At 33.0% G+C, this 22,538-nt stretch overlaps 1 long non-coding RNA gene across 1 annotated transcript; it reads right to left on the reverse strand.

Annotated features, from left to right (window-relative positions):
- Window positions 1–3,051: 3,051 nt before the first annotated feature.
- Window positions 3,052–20,201, reverse strand: LOC127729464 (uncharacterized). Its single transcript, XR_007994640.1, has 4 exons — window positions 19,732–20,201; window positions 8,599–9,830; window positions 3,700–3,818; window positions 3,052–3,111 (listed from the first exon to the last, which is right to left on the reverse strand). It is a non-coding gene; the product is annotated as an uncharacterized LOC127729464 (long non-coding RNA).
- Between the last annotated feature and the right edge of the window lie 2,337 nt (window positions 20,202–22,538).

Below are 22,538 nucleotides of genomic sequence, written 5' to 3' on the forward strand. Positions count from 1 at the left end.
CACATATAAAATAAAATGTTTACGTATGTAGAGATTACTTGCTGTTAGAATAAAGATAAGAAGCAAAGCCAGATTTCATCAAATGTTAAAACTGAAGCAAATATTTACATTTGTGAACAGTATACAAATACCTTCAACAAGTGTCAAATCAAAATTTTTCTGAACCTAAAAAATACACAAAAAAAATGAACATTACAAAATAAAAAAGATTAGGTATTATTACCAATGAGACAACTTTCCACCAAAAACCAAAGGACGAGAAGATAGACAGCTATAGGCCAACGTATACGTAGGACCAACCACAATGAACAAGACAGCTATAGGTCAACGTATACGTATCATCATCCACAATGAACAAGACAGCTATAGGCCAACGTATAATGTACGACCGTCCACAATGAACAAGACAGCTATAAGCCAACGTATACTTACGACCGTCCACAATGAACAAAACAGCTATAGGCCAACGTATACGTACGACCGTCCACAATTAACAAGACAGTTATAGGCCAACGTATACGTACGATCATCAACAATGAACAAGGCAGCTATAGGCCAACGTATACGTACGACCGTCCACAATGAACAAGACAGCTAAAGGCAAACGTATACGTACAACCGTCCACAATGAACAAAACAGCTATAGACCAACGTATACGTACAACCGTCCACAATGAACAAGACAGCAATAGGCCAACGTACACGTACGACCATCCACAATGAACAAGACAGCTATAGGCAAACGTATACGTACGACCATCCACAAAGAATAAGACAGCTATAGGCCAACGTATACGTACGACCATCCACAATGAACAAGACAGCTATAATCCAACGTATACGTACGACCATCCACAATGAAAAAGAAAGCTACAGGCCAACGTATACGTACGACATCCACAATGAACAAAACCTATTTCGTATAGTTGGCTATTAAACCCAATGGCAAAATGTGAATCAATACAAAAGAGAACACAAACGGTCTGATGTTCGATAAAACTAATATGACAGCCAACAACAACGACATCCACTGAATTGAAAATAGGCTCTTGCTTGGCACTAAAACAAGAACGTGGCGTTGGTTAAACGTGTTTGTTTTCGCTTAACCCTACCCATTACCCTGGGCAGTAGTGTAACAACACAACGTAAGAACAATTAGAAAAATCAGTTGCAAAGGGATCAACTAGTCAGATCGGCACGAAGCACTAAAAAAAATAACTAACAAAAAGACAAAAGACACAAAGTACCGATCTAAGAGTCCTCACAGTTATTCTTAATCAATAAAGTACAAAATAAATCTGAAATATCCTAAGCTTTTCTTCTGATGCTTTTTCTTGATCATAAATTAAAACACGTTTCATAGCATTCTATGATGGTTTGACAAAAAGTTTTTGATGTCTGATTGACTTTAACCCCATACTGTACGTAAATGAAAACTCTGTAAATACATGATATGTGGTATGCTTGGCAATGCGTTAACTATTCATCAGAAACCCTAGGACGTAGATTTAACTTCATCTATCATCGACGGAATGTAGGACATCGAGAAATATTGCTTTTGCAACTGTTGTCAGACGCGAGATGGGGCCAATAAATTACCTTACATCTAGAAATAATAATTGAAATATGCTTTTTCTGTTCTCATCTATGAAATAATTGTATGTTCAAAGTTGCTGCAAGTCAGTTATAAGTAATTACTAGTACCCAGTGACAGTTGACAACTTAACATTAACATATTAATCCGCTAACTTATTTACTCACAAATATTAAATACAAAGAATGAGGTATAAATTGTCATATAAATAAAATTCACCTCTTGCGTGAGCTCATATATAAGACTAATCTTGGAAAGATGACATTTATCTAGTTTTGCAAGTGGTAGCCACAGTTGCAAAGCGTGTAGTTCTTTTTTTAGTTCATCTTTGTTTTTATATTTTTCCTGAAGAAAAAAACAAATTTCAGTAAATTAAAACATAATTAATGACGTATACCTTGAAATCACAAGACAAAAGCCAAATGTTAGTTGGATGACAGGGTCTTACATCAATAAAAACAACTGGGAAACGAAAATCACGTTTATAAGTTTGCGTTCTCAATGTTTTGTATAAAAAACTGCTTACCTCGCTGAGTTCCCGAGCGTGATGATAATACACGTATATAAAATTGGGTATTATATATTTCCATTTGTTTGATACCACCGCTGGTGATTCTGGATATTTTTCGACTTGGCATTGAATAATTAAAACAAGTTGTATTGAAGTTGTGCCCCTGCGAGTACTGTTAGACGGGAACTTCGTGATTACAAGTTTGTCTTCTTGATATTTGTTTTGTCCTTAGTATCAGTCTGACGAGTCAAGCTGTTATCAACTGATTTTCAAGTTTGCTCTTAGGTTGTGTTGTTACAGCACTGTCCCAGGTTCGGGGGGGGGGGGGGGGGGGGGGGGGTAAGCGTTCACAATAATGTTTAACCTGGCAATATACTTTACATGTATGTGCTTGTTCAAAGCCAGGACTTGAAATTCAGAGGTTGTCCTTGGTCTCTGCACTATTTTCCCCCCTTCTATGCTGTACTATAAATCAGGCAATTGGTTTCTCCTTAGAATAGTTTAAAATTTTGTCATTCCGTAGTCTTTTATAGCCTACTATACGTCATAAATTTTGTTATGAGTTTCATATCACTCCTCTGCTCATCGGCTCATAGTGTCGGCCAAAAACACAGTAGGGTTTATTATCAAATCATATTGAAATGTTATTCTCTTGAATATTGATTTTGAAACGTATAGCATCCCTCCAAAAATGACTGATCAGAAATACATAAACATTTTTAAAAAGAGAGAAAACAACAACGAAATCTAGCATTTGGTTGACACTTTTTGTCCGAGAGAGAATCCCTTGTTTAGAATCTCGAGTTTCACGTTCGCTAAATTACATCTGTAATTCTTAGATCATATTATAAATCATGCAACAAAAGCTATAAGGACTCAACTGTAAAAAATTTATTTTTCGAAATATCATGTGCAACTCTCGTTGTTATATAGTAATTAAAACTCACAGACGACAAAAGCTGTTGTAATTTGTTTTCCACATCAAGAAGGTGCTCATCTACATTTTCTGTAAAAACACAAAAACAAAACAAAAATATAAACGGAATTAAGTAAGTATAGTTTCCCTGTTCCAGGAAACCAGTACATTATTCTTCAAGGAGCCAACCATGCTCTATTATCATTTTGTTAATAACATAAGCAACACGACGGGTGCCACATGTGGAGCAGAATCTGCTTACCTTTCCGGAGCATTTGAGATCACCCCCAGTTTTTGGTGGGGTTCGTGTTGCTTAGTCTTTAGTTTTCTATGTTGTGTCATCTGTTCTATTATTTGTCTGTTTGTCTTTTTATTTTTGGCCATGGCGTTGTCAGTTTGTTTTCGATCTATGAGTTTGACTGTCCCTCTGGTATCTTTCGTCCCTCTTTTGTTACCGCGCCTTTCTCGACAATGCACAAACAGATAACTTATCAACAAACCAACAAAAACAAATTAATAATAATAATAATAATAGTAATAATAATAATAATAATAATAATAATAGATTTGAAGATATAAATTAAATAATGAACTAGCATGCTGAAATAATAGCACATATATATGTAATAACATGACATGGTAATTATTTTGATTCACTAGAAATATTAAGACACCCACCATTTGCCTTTGCTGGATAAACTTTCTTATTGTTTTCCTTTATAGCCAATACTTCGTCACGTGTCTTGCTGGAAATATATGGAATTGGCATCTTTTTATAAGAAAATCCCACTGCATTCCTGAAACTCATACATAAAAACTAATTATGTCCTGCAGGAATAGATTTATTAAGAAATGGAATAAATACACAAAAAAACAAATACTATCAAATTTTATTATATTACTATAAATTTTCTGTTTCCTCATTGGCTAAAAGCATATGTAATCTGCCTTTGTAAAACATTATAATCACCACGGGAAAAATGACGAGAGATTAACATCTAAGGTGTACCCAAATATATTTTTTAAAAAAATAGCTATTACAGGGATGTATTAAAGTGGGCTTTTTTCACCTGATGGACGATTAAATATGTTTCACTTATATAAAAAAAAGTATACAGTAAAACAGGAGCAGTTAAATATCTTGAGGAATGTCCATTATATAAAACCCAAATATAACATATTTCCAATGTATAAAAAGAGGGTCTATAAAGTTAAAACGAACCATCGTGATATCTTAGCCCTCCTTAGTCAAATACTATAACTTCATCAACAAATATCTATTGAAAAGAAGAAACGTTTGACCTTCAGTGTAATGCTATTGTCATGGTGTAAATTTCTATGACTTTATTGCATAATTTTTCAATACTGTTTCATGTTGTTACAATATTTCTCAAACCATATGTCGTAATCTGCTTGAAGTTCAGTTAGTAAAATAGAACTTTTAAAGAGTCAATGTCATTTTGATATGAAGGATTAAGCTTAGTACTTGTGAATAGTCCAAATTAAAACTCTACCGCTAGTTCCCCCGTGTTGTAAATTACAATATGTCAATTTATTCCATTGCCGATTAGGAAAAGAAAAAGAAAAGGAAAAAGAAATAGTTGTTATAGGATTTATTGATTATGAGTTATAAATCGAGCATCGAGACACATATATATATAACCCTTGTTTTTCAAGATTGAGTAACGAACATTTCTTCGCGTTGGTGTGGAACTTATTTCCCCTGTCTGATTGGATCAGACTTTGAAAGATAAAAATTAAAAGGTAGATTTAAGTTCTATTTCTGGTGTGGAAATTTTCTATATAACATTGGAAATCCAAATCTTTAAAATGACAACAAAAAATTACCTTCCTCCTCATCTATACTTAATTTAATAATAAAAAAATAATAAACAAAGTATGTCAAATATGGATTAATATGGAATCAACAATTGCACAACAGAAGATAATTTAAACCTTTATCAATAAGTCTTATCAGCCAAAAAGAAGGATTTAAAGAACACAAATCCTTGAGCATCTATGCTTCATAAATAATATATTTGTAAAGCTGGATGGGTAATACCACTTCTTATTGTATTTCTGCAGGTGTGATGATACTGTAACAATCAATCTCTTTATACATTTTTGTTTTAGAAAAAAAAGGGAGAAAGTTTTGACCAACTTAGAATATCTATAATCATGTTGTAAAAGCTTTCAGTAATGTGAAAGTAATAAGATATGTCATAAAGGAAATCATATGAAATATTCCAAACATTATATACGGCTGAACTGCTTTTTAAAGTTTTTGGGTTCTTGTTGATGCCGTTTTACTAGTAAAATACAAACATATGTTTCATATGTCTCTGGTTTACATTTCTGCAATTACTTTTTCTCAAAAATGTATTCCGTTTATTATGATCTCACTTAAAATATAGTCAACGTTTTCGCAATTATTTTGTGAGTTATTTTAATAATATACAATGCTACGAAGGAGTAAATTAACCACCCATTATTTCGTATACATACAAAAAAAACAGCAGAAGTTTAATTTCTAATTATACGTCAGTTACATCAGACGTCAATGTAGAAAATAATACTCCTCTAACTTGAGACTGTGAATCGTCAAATTTTAGATATGACCCCTATGGCCATGTTATTACGGGGGATCTCAATATCGTTCAAGACCGAGAGGTTAAAAACTTTTTGAAAAAAAAGGACCAAAATATCGTCCTCCATCTAAAATGGATTGGAAACAGTGTCGTCAGGTCACAAAAGACGCTCTTTCATCGTATTGTAAATATTGGTGTAAACGGGAAAAATCTGATAAAAAATCTCTTGATTCTTATTTAAATAAATATATGAATGTTGTGGATATTTGAATATCACATTTTGAAAATATTTCAGAAATAAATAAAAGAGTACATAATACGCCTATTTCTAGAATAAGAAACAAACTTCAAGTACTTTCAAAGCGGTTTGTGTTTGTACCGGCCGACAAGGCAGCCAACAATGTGGTGGTGGTATGCCGTAAATACTACACGGACGTTCTTAAGAATGAAATTAAATTCTTCTACATTCAAGTCCGTGCGCTCCACAGAGAGTGATAGTAAATAAAAATATCATAACCGCAGCACAGCTTAAGCCCTCTTCTGAACATTTGAAGGTCCCTACTATGTATTGGTTACCTAAACTACACAAAAAAAACCCAGTAAAATATCGTTTCATCTCGGCCTCTAGTAAGTGTTCTACAACAAATCTTTCAGTGCTTTTAACTAGTTCCTTAACTACTATCAAACAACTTATCATTAACTTTCCTAATAAAATGTTTGAAAATAGTGGAATTAACTATTTTTGGAGTGTTAAAAATTTTTTGGATGTTTTAGATAAATGATGTGCTTTTGATGGTCCTTTCGATTCTGTTGACAGTTTTGACTTTTCAACTCTTTACACTACACTTCCACACATTCTTAGCAAACAAAAGTTTTCCTATTTAAATAAATGGTCGTTTGGTAAATCTGAATGCAAATATATTTGCTGCAACTCATTTAAAGCTTTCTTCTCTAATGAGAAAGGTAAATATGCTAGATATACTTACTGGAGGTGTGATGAGATGACTGAAACTGTTAATTGTCTCCTTGATAATATTTATAAACGTTTCGGCAATAAAGTTTATCGACAGGTTGTAAGTATTCCTATGAGCACAAATTGCGCCCCTTTAATAGCAGACTTGTTCTTGTACTGTTATCAATCACAGTTTATGACAAAACTCAGTAAAGACCCGTCTAAATTGCATTTAATTGATAAATTCAACAACACTTACCGTTATCTTGATGATATTTTTTCGTTAAATAATCAAGAATTTTCTAAATATACTGCCGAAATTTACCCAAAGGAATTTACTTTAAATAAATCAAATATAAACGGTATTAACTGTCCTAGATTTAGATATTTCAGTTTTACACGGGAACTCTACACTAAAATTTACGACAAAAGGGACGATTTTTCGTTCCCTATTGTTAATTTTCCATTTTTGGACGGTGATGTTCCTTTGGCGCCACCTTACGATGTTTATATATCACAACTCGTTTGCTATGCCCGTGTCTGTTGTGACGTTTTAGATTTCAATGAACGTAATATATACTGGTAACTTATTAAGTCAGGGATTTTGTTACCACAAGGTACTTAATACCTTAATACTTAATACCTTTACAAGATTCTTCCATAGATATAAAGATTTGGTTTTAAAGTTTGGTTGTACCTGTAGAAATCTTATTTCTAACGGGATAGCATATCCTCATTTTTACGGAGATGTTGTTTACCGAGCCCAGAAATTTAGAAACGATCTGGGTAAACTTATCGATACTTTGAATAAACTAATTCTAAAAGGTACCAATTCAACACTGTAATTAGATCTTTGAATATTGTTTTTACTGGTATTAATATTGATTTTGTTATCAGTAAATTGAAATCAAACTAAGTATTATTGTTATATACATATGCACATTCATGCCTCTACAATCTGTCGATACCTGTATCTTGGCATTGCACAAGGTCATGTTTTTCTCCGACTGTTTATGACGTCTTTACTCTAAATCCATTGGATATTGGATTTGTACTGATTGATGTTTAAGTCTTCAAAGCACAATTTTTTTTATCAGTTGTTATTGCTTTTGAACTAGCTGTCAGTACTGCGAGTACTCTCAGATCTGTACTTAGTGTCATTTTGTTGTGGGATGTATAAGTACCGGTCCACGTCCACTCTGAGTTTTTATCAGATGTATTTCTATTTGTATCCATCTGATGAGTTAATATCAATTAAGATGTGGTATGAGTGCCAATGAGACAACTCTCCATCCAGGTCACAATGTATAAAAAGTTAACAATTATTGGTCAACGTACGGCCTTTAACACAGAGCCTTGGCTCACACCGAACAGCAAGCTATAAAGGGCCCCAAAATTACAAGTGAAAAACAATTCAAACAAGAAAACCAACGGTCTAATCTATATCAAAAACGAGAAACGTGAAACACCTATGAATCACACCAACAAACGACAACCACTGAACAACAGGCTCTTGACTTAGAACAGGTGCATAAAAATGCAGCGGTTTTAAACGTTTTAACAGGCGCCAACAATCACCAGCCTTTTTCAACTGATTTTTATAGTTTGTTCTTATGTTGTACTGTTACACCACTGTCCCATGTAAGGGTGAGGGTTGGCGCCTTCAAACGACTTTAACCCTACCACATTCTGTATGTGCCTGTCCCAAGTCAAGAGCCTATAATTCAGTGGTTGTCGTTTGTTGCTGTGTAACATATTTGTTGTATGTCCATTATTTTGTAAATAAGTTAGGCCGTTCGTTTTCTCGTTTGAATTGTTTTACATTTGTCATTTCGGGGCCTTTTATAGCGGACTATAAGGTATGGGCTTTGCTCATTGTTGAAAGCCGTACGGTGACTTATAGTTGTCAATTTCTGTGTCATTTGGTCTCTTTTGGAGAGTTGTTTCATTGGCAATCATACCACATCTTCTTATTTTTATATATAAGACGGTCATGATTTAATTTTTTATTATAAATCACAATTCTAATATGCATACCTTTATTTAACTGGATATGAATCCGCCCTTTTAAAAGTCACTCAAAACCACGATCCATATCTACTGACTAAAACAAGTAAATTGTAAACCTCATATAAATGATTACACTTTATAAATTTCAAGCTTCCAATGCGCTTTTACGGGTTTACCTTCATCAAGAACTCCTGAACCGAAACATTTGATAAAATCCGCTAAATTAAGATATAACCTTAAGTTTATCGATGGCCGTTATTGCAGAAGTAATATTTACCACTGAGAACAACCCAAAATACCCTTATTGTTCGATCTTTCAGTTCATCAATCTAAATAAAATCCAGTGGCCAATATAACAAAAATCTATGTAGATGAAAAGACTTCATATATATGATTTACTTGTGTCTCATCCATTTTGCTGATGTTTAGCAAATAGAATATGTTTAAACTAAACAAAAATCTGTAATAATGACATCTAAGAATTTGCACAAAACACTATCAAATTTCCAAATTCAAACTGTTGATAATAATTAAAGTAATATTTGAGCTGGTATGCAGGTAATAGAAAAGGGGCGAATACGAAAGTCCTGATTTCAAATCAATAGAAATAAAACATATTCTTGTCATTTTCCTTTCACCCAATGGTTTAGATAATTCTTTTTTGCTACTTTAATCGTTTGCAAATAAAACTACTCCAAAGTCTCATTCCAAGGTGGTGGGGGGAGGGTAATAGTGATTCTTTTTTTTTTAATCTGGTCGAATTTCAAACCAATTTGTCTTGTTGAAAAATGCATAAAAAAGACTAGAAAAAAATTTCGTTTCTGACAAGACAATCGTTAGCTTTTGTGATATATAGATGATGATTTATGTATAGAAACCACTTTCACTTAACTGTACTAGACATGTTTATTGTCTGTCTCAGGTAAGACATCTAGTCATCGGTTTACATCGCCTCCATATGTTTCATTCTATTAAGAATTGAGTAACCGCTAGAATTAACTACAGACATTCAACGTTTCAAAATAAAACAAGTGATACCACTTAAATCGATCATTGGGTTTACAATATTAATGTCTGCATAAATGACACAAATGGTCTGTTTGTGTCTTACTATCTAGATGATACAATAATACTTTCCTGTTGTATCCTAAATTATCATGTAGTACGTGTCCTCGTTCGTCATTCACTTAATCAATTGAGGCTTTGATCTTTTTGAAATTCTACTGAGAAGCAACTTATGTCCTGCGATGTTCTAAAAACTGTAAAATAAAAAGCAACAATTTTGTTGGATCCTTTAAAATTGTTTGATGATTACAATTTCGGTCGACATTCATTTCATTTCCGAAAAAAATGTGATAAACATGATAAAAGCAATATTTCTCCAATCTGTTAAGTTATAGAATTGATGTCAACGGACTGAGTACTTCATTAACCAACCGAAGAGTGTGCTCTTGGATTTTTCGATTTGCTTATCGTGACATGGCTTTTATAAATGGCATTACTGTTTACAATAATTACATGATTGAGTAATTGTTGTTTGCCTAACGTCAAAATGTCTATTTTTTAAGCATTTGCAGGATGAGAATAAAAATCATAAAGTTAGTTCAGCTTAGTGGGTCGACCGGGCTGAAAGACAGGAATTTCTTCTCTCTGGAAAATGATTGTATCTTGGAAAAGGGCAGATTTTACTATGCCACAGGTCACCAACAGACCCCTCAAAGAGTTATTGCAAATGTTCTTTAACGTGCAAGATAGTCTGGCACTTTCCCTTAACGGGGTATCGAATAAGAGTCTTAATTCCAACTGGACGTGTCTTCGCATTTATACATCCCACACAGTCAAACGGGTGCCCCTCTTTAACATGTCCACGACAAGTTAAGGTAATAGAGTTTTATGGATTTTCCTGCCCATAACAGGTAATAATACTTGTTTTATCCCCTCGCCCAACGCTTACCCAAATGGTAGATGGGGTATAGGAATATGGTACGACAGAAAGATCCTTTCTTAAGTAGGGTGTCCGTTGGCTATGCGGGATGTACAAATAGACAGCCACATCCAGTTCAAATGGGGACGTCAAATCCAATGCCTCGTGTAGGGAAATACTACACGGACGTTCTTAAGAATGAAATTTTAAATTCATCTACATTCAAGTCCGTGCGCTCCACAGAGAGTCATATATATATAGTAAACAAACATATCATAACCACATCACAGCTTAAGGCTTCTTCTGAACTTTTGAAGGTCCCTACTATGTATTGGTTACCTAAACTTCACAAAAAAACAGTAAAATATCGTTTCATCTCGGCCTCTAGTAAGTGTTCTACAACAAATCTTTCAGTGCTTTTAACTAGTTCCTTAACTACTATCAAACAACTTATCATTAACTTTTCTAATAAAATATATGAAAATAGTGGAATTAACTATTTTTGGAGTTTAAAAAATTCTTTGGATGTTTTAGATAAATTATGTGCTTTTGATGGTCCTTTCGATTCTGTTGACAGTTTTGACTTTTCAACTCTTTACACTACACTTTCACACATTCTTAGCAAACAAAAGTTTTCCTTTTTAATTAAATGGTCGTTTGGTAAATCTGAATGCAAATATATTTGCTGCAACTCATTTAAAGCTTTCTTCTCTAATGAGAAAGGTAAATATGCTAGATATACTTACTGGAGGTGTGATAAGATGACTGAAACTGTTAATTGTCTCCTTGATAATATGTATATACGTTTCGGTAATAAAGTTTATCGACAGGTTGTAGGTATTCCTATGAACACAAATTGCGCCCCTTTAATAGCAGACTTGTTTTTGTACTGTTATCAATCACATCTTATGACCAAACTCAGTAAAGACCCGTCTAAATTGCATTTAATTGATAAATTCAACAACACTTACCGTTATCTTGATGATATTTTTTCGTTAAATAATCAAGAATTTTCTAAATATACTGCCGAAATTTACTTTAAATAAATCAAATATAAACGGTAATAATTGTCCTTTCCTAGATTTAGATATTTCAGTTTTACACGGGAAACTCTACACTAAAATTTACGACAAAAGGGACGATTTTTCGTTCCCTATTGTTAATTTTCCTTTTTTGGATGGTGATGTTCCTTTGGCACCATCTTACGGTGTTTATATATCACAACTCGTTCGTTATGCCCGTGTCTGTTGTGACGTTTTGGATTTTAATGAACGTAATCTATGTATTAGTGATAAATTATTAAGTCAGGGATTTCGCTACCACAAATTACTTAAAACATTTGTTAAATTCTTCCATAGATATAAAGATTTGGTTTTGAAGTTTGGTTGTACCTGTAAAAAACTTTTTCAAACGGGATAGCACTTCCTCATTTTTACGGAGATGTTGTTTACCGACCCCGGAAATTTAGAAATGATCCAGGTAAACTTATCGATCCTTTAAATAAACTTAATCTAAAAGGTTACCAATTCAACACTGTAATTAGATCTTTGAATATTGTTTTTATTGGTATTAATATTGATTTTGTTATCAGTAAATTAAAAGCAAACTAAATATTATTGTATTTATATATGTATATATGCACATTCATGGCTCTACAATCTGTCGATACCTGTATCTTGGCATTGTACACGGTCATGTTTTTCTCCGATTGTTTATGACGTCTTTACACTAAATTCATTGGTTGTTGGATGTGTACTGATTGATAATTTAGTCTTTGATGCATGATTTGTTTTATTAGTTGTTATTGGCTTTGAACTAGCTGTCAGTAACTGCAAGTACTCTCAGATCTGTACTTAGTGTAATTTTATTGTTGGGATGTACAAGTACCCGTCCACGTCCACTATGTGTTTTTGTTCGATGTATTTCTATTTGTAACCATCTGATGAGTAAAGCCTTTTTCAACTGATTTTTATAGTTTGTTCTTATGTTGTGCTGTTACACCACTGTGCCAGGTTAGGGGAGGGTTGGGCGTCCGCTAACATGTGTAACACCGCCACATTCTGTATGTGCCTGTCCCAAGTCAGGAGCCTGTAATTCAGTGGTTGTCGTTTGTTGCTGTGTTACATATTTGTTTTTCGTTCATTATTTTGTACATAAATTAGGCAGTTAGTTTTCTCGTTTGATTTGATTTACATTTGCCATTTCGGGGCCTTTTATAGCTGACTATGCGGTATGGGCTTTGCTCATTGTTGAAGGCCGTACGGGGACCTATAGTTGTTAATTTCTGTGTCATTTCGTCTCTTGTGGAGAGTTGTCTCATTGGCAATCATACCACATCTTCTTTTTTTATATAAGACAAACTATATAATATAAGTTGATGCATCATGTTTAGTAACTAAGGTCCTACTTAAATTATGTCACTTTGACCGTCATTGTACGTATGAATGGCTTTGGTTAATTAATGAGATAATGACCATACCTAGGCAACTGCATATCATAGAAGAATTGCCTTTTGTCAATTGATGCATTCCTTTAATGACGAAAGTGCACTCTAAAATTAGTTTAACTTGACCTTCATTTTACACATGAATGGATTTGGTCAGCTTAATGATCTTTCATCGGTTGATGTAATACTAAATGACGAAGGTCCACAATAGGATTATGTTATCTTAGTCTTTATTTTACACATACATGGCTTTGTATGACATGCTTAAAAAATCCTTGTTTGGCGTAATTAAAAAAATTGATTATAAACAGTGTTTGTTTCGTTTGTGTGTTTCGTTTTTGGTAAATCCATTCCATCATAGATAATTAGCAGTGTTTTACAATCCAACAAACTTAGTCCTATTTCAGATGGCAGAGGGTCCATACTGGAAAGTTGTTGTAAATCAATACACGAGACTGGATACATACTTTATTTTTCCATCCAACATATATACAATCACAGTTCATAAAGTATATTTACAAAACAGTAATCATGGCAAAAAAATTGAAAACAACACGTTTAATAATTTCATGCGTCCGAAGCGCTTTTCTGGATTTACCTTCATCAGGAACGCTCAAAGCCAAACATTTGAAATCCGAGGGATGTATAAGTACCGAAACAGTTGAAGAGCTATATGACAAAAATACCTAAAACAAATAGCCAAATCCATCTAAGGTCAACTTTGCCTGAGGGAGTTGAAACCTTAGTTTCTTTATAATTTCAAAATTTATAAACGGACAATTTTAGAAAAGTTTGTTATAAATCATGTCAGTACCGAAGTAAATTGACTACTGAGCTGATGATACCCTCGGGACTGATAGTCCACCAGCAGAGGTATCGACCCAGTGATGTAAAAAATTGAAAACAACACGTTTAATAATTTCATGCGTCCGAAGAGCTTTTCTTGATTTACCTTCATCAGGAACGCTCAAAGCCAAACATTTGAAATCCGAGGGATGTATAAGTACCGAAACAGTTGAAGAGCTATATGACAAAAATACCTAAAACAAATAGCCAAATCCATCTAAGGTCAACTTTGCCTGAGGGAGTAGAAACCTAAAGCAACATACATTAACCCACCGCTACTCGCAGATCGAGAGCGGGGCGAACCGATGCGTCACATGGTTCTCTCTCTTTTCTCTACCTCCTTTTTTTTTCGTTTCAAAATTAACCTTTATAAAACATGATCATAGAAACGTTTTGAATAATGAAAAAATAGAAAAAGGTACTTAACAAATAGTTTCCAAACAATAAAATATATCAAAAGCAGTTTAAATTAAGACTTAGTGTTAATAGACATTATTCGCTCTATATACAGTTTGGGTGTTGACAAATAAATTACATTGATGACCATTGTTGTCAAAAAGTATTCTCACGAATTAATCTTAATCTTAATCCATAAATATTTCCTAGTAACGCGAACACGACTGATAAATGTCTCTTCTAAAATTATTTGAAAATAGTTCAAAATCTTGTTTCCCGAACAAGATTCACTTCTTCCGTAATAAAAATATTGAGAAACTTAATTACTCATAAGAAATAATGACTATTGATACCAAACACGACATAAAAAGATGAAAATGCTAAAATTCACAATTTCACGCATTTTTACAACATGACATGTACATCAAGGTTGAGATCTAAGCAACTACAAATTATATTGAAATGATCTTTTGACGGTAGATGCATTGTATTTAGTGGCGAAGGTCCAAACTAGAATTACGTCACATTGGCTTTCATGAATAATTTGCTTTGGTAACAAGTAACTAATAAATCACACGTTGAATTTGTTTGCAATACTATATATGAAATTTTTATAATATTTTTTTTTGCTAATGTTTAATCGAAATAAAATATGGCGAACTAGTCTTCGAGAATATGATTTATTAATAAATTACAATTTGGTTTGAACTAGCTTTCTGCGAGTACTTAGATCGCGCCTGTAAAACAGTGGTTGTCACTGGTTGCTGCCTGTCATAATTGTTATTCGTTAATTGTTTTGTCATACAATTGGCAATTGGTTTTATTCGTTTGAATCGTTTTACATATTGTCAACTTTGTTACATTCGGTCAAGTTTCAGGGTAAAAATATTTACTAAGTAATAAGATAAAATACAAAAAAGTATCGATCTTAAGAGTACAGACACTATTACTGAAAGTCCAATAAGAACTAATTAATAAACAATACTAAAATGCCAATCAGTACACCTCCAACGGATTTAGTTTTAAACTAGAGGCTCTAAAGAACCTGTGTCGCTCACCTTGGTCTATGTGAATATTAAACAAAGGACGCAGATGGATTCATGACAAAATTGTGTTTTGGTGATGGTGATGTGTTTGTACATCTTAATTTACTGAACATTTTTCCTGCTTACAATTATCTCTATCTATAATTAACTTGGCCCAGTAGTTTCAGAGGAGAAGATTTTTGTAAAAGATTACTAAGATTTACGAAAAAATGGTTAAAAATTGACTATAAAGGGCAATAACTCCTAAAGGGGACAACTGACAATTTCGGTCATGTTGACTTATTTGTAGATCTTACTTTGCCGACATTTATTGTTTTTTACAGTTTATCTCTATCTATAATAATATTCAAGATAATAACCAAAAACAGCAAAATCACCTTAAAATTACCAATTCAGGGGCAGCAACCCAACAACGGGTTGTCCGATTCATCTGAAAATTTCAGGGCAGATAGATCTTGACCTGATAAACAATTTTACTTCATGTCAGATTTGCTTTAAATGCTTTGGTTTTTGAGTTAAAAGCCAAAAACTGAATTTTACCCCTATGTTCTATTTTTAGCCGTGGCGGCCATCTTGGTTGGTTGACCAGGTCACGGCACATATTTTCAAAACTAGATAACCAAATGATGATTGTGGCCAAGTTTGGTTTAATTTGGCCCAGTTGTTTCAGAGGAGAAGATTTTTGTAAAAGATTACTAAGATTTACGAAAAATGGTTAAAAATTGACTATAAAGGGCAATTACTCCTAAAGGGATCAACTGACCATTTCGGTTATATTGACTTATTTGTAAATCTTACTTTGCTGAACATTATTGCTGTTTACAGTTTATCTCTATCTATAATAATATTCAAGATAATAACCAAAAACAGCAAAATTTCCTTAAAATTACCAATTCAGGGGCAGCAACCCAATAACGGGTTGTCCGATTCATCTGAAAATTTTAGGGCAGATAGATCTTGACCTGATGAACAATTTTACCCCATGTCAGATTTGCTCTTAATGCTTTGGTTTTTGAGTTATAAGCTAAAAACTGCATTTTACCCCTATGTTCTATTTTTAGCCGTGGCGGCCATCTTGGTTGGTTGACCGGGTCACGCCACACATTTTTAAAACTAGATACCCCAATGATGATTGTGGCCAAGTTTGGTTAAATTTGGCCCAGTAGTTTCAGAGGAGAAGATTTTTGTAAAAGTTTACGGACGACGGACGACGGACGACGGACGACGGACGCAGGACGACGGACGACGGACGCAAAGTGATGAGAAAAGCTCACTTGACCTTTCAGGTCAGGTGAGCTAAAAAATCGTATTGGTTCAAAATGTCTACTTACACTTTGCAAATGCAAATGATCAACGATTTAATTGTTGTTCTGCATCGCAAAGTCACAGTGAGGCCTTTTATATGGGAGAAGAAATTGGACTTCACTGCAAGTTTAATACTGCTCCTTGCACCGGTTTTGTCGAAATTCTTTGCTAGTTATCGATCACGCTACGCCTGTACATTACAGAACATATAAACGGGGTAATATCAAGAAAACACAGAAAATAAAAAGCAAATTTTCCCAACAATCTGTAAAATACAGAAACGATACACACATTAAGGCCATCACAGGGTCTATCAAAATTTATGTCAAATAATTTGGTAAAGGAGGATCTGATTACACCAAATAGTGCGAATGGACTGCAGTACAATTTCGATGAAAATTCAGACCGGAAGAGAGAAGTAAAGAAGTTCGCATATGAAAAATATCTCAAAAATAAATACGCCATAATTGTAAAAACATAAAGTACTGGGAATTTTCTATAATCTCTATATTTTGACCTGAATAGTTTTTGCGTCATGAATTGATTCGACATACCATTCTTTTCCATTACTTTATCGATAAATCTTAAGAAACACAAAGCATAGAAACAGTGCCTTTAATGCTGTTCTTCATCTCAAAGTAACAGTGATGCCTTTAGCTTGGATCAAAACCGCGCACTTGCCAGCAAATAAAGATCGGCCCTTTGCATTATCCCTTCGAAAGTTTTACGGACGCCATCATAAGTTGGTTGAACGTTATAGAATATCTGTGTCACATATAATATGTTCCACTTGCAGTAACCACAATCCCATCCTCTTTTCCTTGATTATGACATTACCGAATGCTCCGGAAATTTATTTCACTTGCACGAGCAACACTACAGATACCCCTAGTGGAGCAGGAACTGATTTCCTTTCCGAAGCTCTTGGATTCAACCTCAGTTTTTGATGGGCTTCGTTTTTCTCAATCTTCAGTTTTTGTTTTTTGTTGTTGTTGTTAGTCTTTTCGTCGTTTTTCTTTTTAGCCACGGTATTGTTTTTTTTTGTTAGACTTATACTTATGATTGCCCCCCCCCCCCTTTTTTTCTCCTGCTATCTTATCTCTTTTTTACACAGTTTTGTTCTGGATGGTTTGCTTGATTTCATGTATTTATCATTGTTTAAGTTAGAGAAACGAAGTTTTGGAAAGAGTGTCGATATATGTCATAGTATAATGTATGATGTGACAATTAAATGTTTTTACACGAAGAAATATTTCAGTCATTAAGGATTTAATAAATTCGGCGTATGCATGGTGAAAGTTTCATCACAGTAATACGAACATCGATATTCCGATATAAATAACATGATATGAAAGACAGTATTCCAAACACACACACACACACACGGAAAAAGAGAAGGAAAAACGACTAACAGGTCAATATACAGTTTTCAACAATAAGCATAGAAACCCGATGTATTCCATAAATACTTATTGTATCGCAATATTAATTTTGACGTCATCGTCAGCTACTGCCATGATATTATTAGTTACATAGTGTGTTAGTGACCTTATCCGATATATATGGGGTCAGTAAATTCCTATGCTAGTGACCTAATACGATATATATGGGTCAATAAATTCCATATGGGGTTCGAGCTAACCTAATACGATATATATATATGGAATTTATTCACCCATATATATCATATTGGGTCACTAGCACACTGTGTAACGAATTTATCTTACCAACTATCTTGACATGTGGCTTTAGACAAGTGGCCTATCAAAGCAAAATAACAACTTGTTAGCTTTTAATGTGTTTTCTGCATTTATTTCAATCGTTCATCATCAGATTCTTCAGTTGTTGAAATCTTTCAGATTTTTCTCAACACCGTGATGTTTTTACAAAGGGACGTAACACCACTTCTAACCATTATTGAAATAAGCCCTGCCTACTAACCCCATATGAAGTATACATGGTCTCCACGCGGTTGCTTTTAACCAATCATATTCCTAGAAATGTATAGGAGGTATTACTAAGATAAATTTCGATATGACCCCTACTTAGGGTTAAATCTATATTTTTTTATAGTCATTTGAAACTGATGTAATGTATTCCAAAGATCTTTGTTTCCCAACTTATACATTTGTTCACTGTTAGCAAACAACAATCTTAATAGATATGAACTTGTATCCTATTTCATGTTATCATCAAATTCGTTTAGGTTTCAAGAAGTCAATTGATTTAATTAGGAGATTTCTAAGCTACCACATTAACACATAAGCAAGCTGATAAATGTCTTTTTAAGTTTGGTATAAAGAATAATGAGCAGGAAGAAAATCACATTAAGATTAGAATATATAGATATATCAATTAACACGATTTGACTTTTAATTATTTCCTTGAATAAGGAGTTCCAATTCGTGTATCAAAGTTTAATAATACAATCGTTATGAAACTACTGATATTCCTACAAATATTTCCTTTAACAATTAATATTTTCGTACAAATAATGCATTGTCATCTATAGAATAGAGAATGGAAACGGGGAATGTGCCAAAGAGACAACAACCCGACCAAAGAGCAGAAAACAGCCCAAGGCCATCAATGGGTCTTCAATGCAGCGAGAAAACCCCGTACCTGGAGGCGGGCTTTAGCCGCCTCCTAATAAACTAAAATTAGAAATATCATAGTTCCGATGTCATTCGTTCATATTCGCAAACACTCTTGCTACTTGATTCTGACATTTAACCAAACCTTTTTTCACTTTTATATCAATTGACAGAATTATCATAAACATTCAATTTTAAGGTTATCATAGAAACACAGTATGTGTTAAAAAATGTGATTTAAAAGAAGCTTTAATTCACATTTTATGAATCTTCATTCGGTATATGATTGAAATCGATTAAAAAAAAAGAAAAAAAAAAAAACGGACGACGCATTTTACATTTTCATATTTAATATTAATAGTTTCGTTATTTTTATTATTAACTTTGTCAATTTGTGCAAGTTATCATATGGTTTAAGAAATATATTTACACAAGACATGCAAAGATAAGTAAAAACGGAAAATGCACAATGCATAAAATGATAAATCAAATTCTAAAATTATTAATGTGAAAAGGGCAGGGGAGCTGTTCCAAAGTAAAACAGTTAAGTTATATTAAGAGAACTTCTCTTAGTAGTTTTACTAAACAAAAAAATCCACTTACCAAAACATAGGACTAACTCGTCAATGTCAATGTTCAAATAAACCTCGGACGACGACAATGAAATGAACTATTTTGGTTTAGATACTAAAAGTACGGTTACACTGTAACTTTTCAAGATATATTAAGTTAATTTCTATTCCTCTTTCCGTTCTACATATTTGTTGATAAAACGTTGCCTGTATCAGATTTGTTATTATTTCCCACACAATTTTTTTTTTTTTTTATTTTATCAAATTTATTTCATGTCATCTTGTGTTGTAATAATTAGAGGCCTCGTATTACACTGCTATGCTATATATATATTTAATTTCATACTTTGAATCCTAGAGTAAAGAAAAACACTAGAATAACTGATAACATTTCTCATAAACGATTATTATTTCGTTTCCTGTTATATTTACCTTATGGTTTAGGTTTATCATATACGAAGGCGTTTATATCCGTATATGTAGAAACTTATGTACTGTTCATCAATCTATACCCATTTGAACGTTTTATTTAGACATTTTAACTCTTCGGAGATTAGGGGACCAATACGAGTTGCAACTGAGCATAAGTATAGTGTACAAACGTACAGAGGTAAGAACCGTAATTTGTAAAAGTGTATCTTTTTTCTAAATAAGGTATGTGAAAACTCACGATAACAGGCGCCTTACATTGATATAATCAAATATTTCTATGTGTGTACATCACAAATATTTTACTGTCTTTCATTTACTTAGCATTTATTACGGAAAGGGTTTCAAATTTTGGTATTTTCCCCCTCATGAATTAATGCAAAAGTTGGAAAGTTTGATACAGAGGTAAGAACCGTCATTTGTAAAAGTGTATCTTTTTCTAAATAAGAGCCATTTATATGATCTGTGAAAACTCACGGTAACAGGCGCCTTACATTGATATAATCAATTTTTTTATGCGTGTACATCACTTATATTTTTTCATAAACTTAGCATTTATTAGGGAAAGGGTTTCGAATTTTGGTATTTCCCCCCTCATAAATTAATGCAAAAGTTGGAGAGTTTGATATACAGATATATATATATAACACGTGCAATATAAAAACCATTTCAAACTGTGACTCACCGTACAATCAAAATCAGGGTGGTTTTTTTTTCCGTTTAGTTGTGTCATGCCCGTATCCTGAAATTACCACTAGTCCGAGAATTTTCTCTTACGAAATACACGCCCGTATCCTGGAATTACCCATAATCCGAGAATTTGCTCTTATTGAATACTCTTATTTAGGAAGTTTATGGTTGAAATACCAGTCTTTTTATATTTATTTTTATCTTTATTGATCTCTCATTCATTTGATTGACCTTCACATCGTAGATTTTTAAGGATTGTAATTATAACAATTATCATTTGTTTTTCATTTTCATTTTCAAATATATATCAGAGAAAGGGTTCCGGATTTCGGTATTTTCCCACATTCATTAATTTAGTCATAGTCAAATAATAAATGATCTATTTCATTATTCACTTTTCAACTTGAATACTGAAACATAAACTATTTCATTATTAATTATTCATTACTAAACGTTGAATAATGAATAATGAATAATGAACTATTTCATTATTCATATTGAATTTTGAATAATGAAAAATGAATAATGCGCGGTAAATGTATAGACGTCCTATATATTTAGAGAGATTTTATATATGTAAGGAGAAAAATAAAGTCGAAGACGCACTTCAGATATTTTTTAACATGTTATACTCATATATACTTATGTACTATGGAAGAATTGAACGTTGTCCTTGCGAATTGTGAAAGGTGAATCTATTCCACCGATGCCATCCCTTAAATCTTGCAGAATACATGAAATGATATTTTAGTTAAAGCAATATGCTTCAAGTCATATTAAATGAGTTTCGGGGGATTATAATGTTAAGGAAATTATTGAACGAATGCTTGCATATATACTAGACTTAAATTATAAGTACATACTTTATCCGAATCAATAACGTATAAACGACACAAAAAAATTTATTCGGTGATTGATGAATGAAAACTTTGGCTGCTAATTAACTTTCGGGTTTTGGTGACGAAGTTTATCGAATCGTGACATTGATAAACCATCAACAAAGAATCATGGATCACGTGAGAAATAAGTGAGATGATAGAGTGATGATTAATTGATTTTTATTATTTTCCTTTTTTTCCATTTGTTTATTAAACTTTGTCATGACAGTTATTAATTGATTTCGTGTATTTTAACGATTTCTTTCTAAACCAGCACCTTTTATCAATAAAACATTACGTAGTGAAATATATCTTTTTAAAAAGGGATGGCATATAACAAATATCAAAAATATAAAAGTAAAGCCAATTGGGAATATCATAGAAAACAAGGAAATTTAGTCACAAAAACAGAAAAGAAAACCATCAGAAATTCTTCATGGAAGGAAGTATAGGAGGACCAAACAGCAAAGATTTTTGGCCAACAATCAAACATTATTCAAAAGACTTTATCTTATGTGAAGACAATGAAATAATTAATTATCAACTTGACAAATAAATCATTTTAATCAGCTGTTTTCCCAGACAAACTAAAGGAGGTAAAGGAAGAAAAGTTATACCTCTTCATAAAAATCAAACACTATAGATAAAGGAAACTATAGACCTGTAAGTATGTTGCCCATTGTTTCAAAAAAAATGAGAAGTCTATAGAAACTCAACTGATTGAATATTTTAACTCATTTTCACCTTTGTCTGTCAACGTTTCGAAAAGGATATGGATGCCAAACAGCTTTGATAAAAACAATAGAAGACTGGAAAAAGTCTTCAGATCAGAATAAACATG

The sequence above is a fragment of the Mytilus californianus genome, unplaced genomic scaffold (genome assembly GCF_021869535.1).
Source record: "Mytilus californianus isolate M0D057914Y unplaced genomic scaffold, xbMytCali1.0.p SCAF_1, whole genome shotgun sequence".
NCBI classification, from domain to species: domain Eukaryota; kingdom Metazoa; phylum Mollusca; class Bivalvia; order Mytilida; family Mytilidae; genus Mytilus; species Mytilus californianus.